Below are 1,992 nucleotides of genomic sequence, written 5' to 3'. Positions count from 1 at the left end.
GTAACACTGAATCCAAATGTAAAGTTATTAAACATTTTCATGTTTACAAGTTTAAGGGTCGTTCATGAATGGCAGAGGCAAGAGACAGTTATTAAAGAGTTTTGTCCATTTAAAGGTTAAAAGGTCACTCATGAATGGCAAAGGAAAGGGGCAGCTATTAATGAGTTTTATCCATTTAAAGGTTAAAAGGTCACTCATAAAGGGCAAAGACAAGGGGCAGCTATTAATGACTTTTATCCATTTAAAGGTTAAAAGGTCACTCATAAAGGGCAAAGACAAGGGGCAGCTATTAATGACTTTTATCCATTTAAAGGTTAAAAGGTCACTCATGAATGGCAAAGGAAAGGGGCAGTTATTACAAGGGTTTTATCAATTTAAAGGTTTAAAGGTAGCTCATGAATAGCAAAGGAAAGGGGCAGTTATTACAAGGGTTTTATCAATTTAAAGGTTAAAAGGTCACTCATGAATGGCAAAGGAAAGGGGCATTTATTAATGAGTTTTATCCATTTAAAGGTTTAAAGGTCACTCATGAATGGCAAAGGAAAGGGGCAGTTATTACAAGGGTTTTATCAATTTAAAGGTTAAAAGGTCACTCATGAATGGCAAAGGAAAGGGGCATTTATTAATGAGTTTTATCCATTTAAAGGTTTAAAGGCTGCTCATGAATGGCAGAGACTGGGGAGAGTGACAATGACCTAGCAGGCCAATGCCCTAGAGACTAATCATACATCCTTATGATCAGCTCTCGCCGAGAGAGTAGTCATACCATGGTGAGAGGGGGGTGCATGTGCATGTATTTCTATCTACATATTTAGCCATCATTATTGACGGGTCTCGTACACTAGTTTATAATAAACGATGTAAAAATGTTGACATTTTAGTAAACATTCTCTGGAAGCTTTGTGGGCATTCATGCAAAAAAAAAAAAAAAAAAAAAAAAAAAAAAAAAAAAAAAAACTATTTTGGCAATTAATTTTTCTAATGAATTTCCGCGAATTCAACTTTTGTCAGAGTTGATTCACACTGGACAGAATCCTCAGTTGCATGACGTCATACCCCTCGTTTCACAAATAAACAAACAACACAAACAAAGCCTCACAAACAAACAACCAAACGGACGCTCATCTACAGATATCACAATCATTAAAAAAAAAACACCGGCTTCAATAGACTTCAAATCCATTATTTTCTAAGGGGAACAAAGCCTTTGATCACAATGTAAAACTACATAAAAATATTTCTTTGAAATTGGAAAAATAAAAATCGACTACAACATCAAAACATTTTTTTATGAGGTCGAACAAATACAGAGTGCATATTTCAAAGACATTATTTGATCTAAAGCGTAACGAAATTAGGTCAATTCTACAGACCTGAAATAATGTTTACGGGACTCATCGGCAAAATTGACTATTCACATAATTGTGTGTTTGTTGATGTGCAAAGATGAATACGCCATGTCTAAACGATTGTCATTCTCTCTCTCTCTCTCTCTCTCTCTCTCTCTCTCTCTCTCTCTCTCTCTCTCTCTCTCTCTATATATATATATATATATATATATATATATATATATATATATATACAGTATATATATATATATATATATATATATATATATATATATATCATATATATGTACTGTATATATATATATATATATATATATATATATATATATATGTATGTACTGTATATATATATATATATATATATATATATATATATATATATGTACTGTATATATATATATATATATATATATATATATATATATATATGTATGTATATATATATATTATTATAATTATTATTATTATTATTATCATTATTATCATTTGCTAGGCTACAACCCTAGTTGGAAAAGCAGAATGCTATAAGCACAGAGGGCTCCAACAGGGAAAATAGCCAGTGAAGAAAGGAAATAAGGAAAAATAAAATATTTCATGAACAGTAACATTAAAATAAATATTTCCTATATTAACTATACAAATT

The sequence above is a fragment of the Palaemon carinicauda genome, chromosome 2, assembly GCF_036898095.1.
Source record: "Palaemon carinicauda isolate YSFRI2023 chromosome 2, ASM3689809v2, whole genome shotgun sequence".
NCBI classification, from domain to species: domain Eukaryota; kingdom Metazoa; phylum Arthropoda; class Malacostraca; order Decapoda; family Palaemonidae; genus Palaemon; species Palaemon carinicauda.
This window is presented reverse-complemented; position numbering follows the sequence as displayed.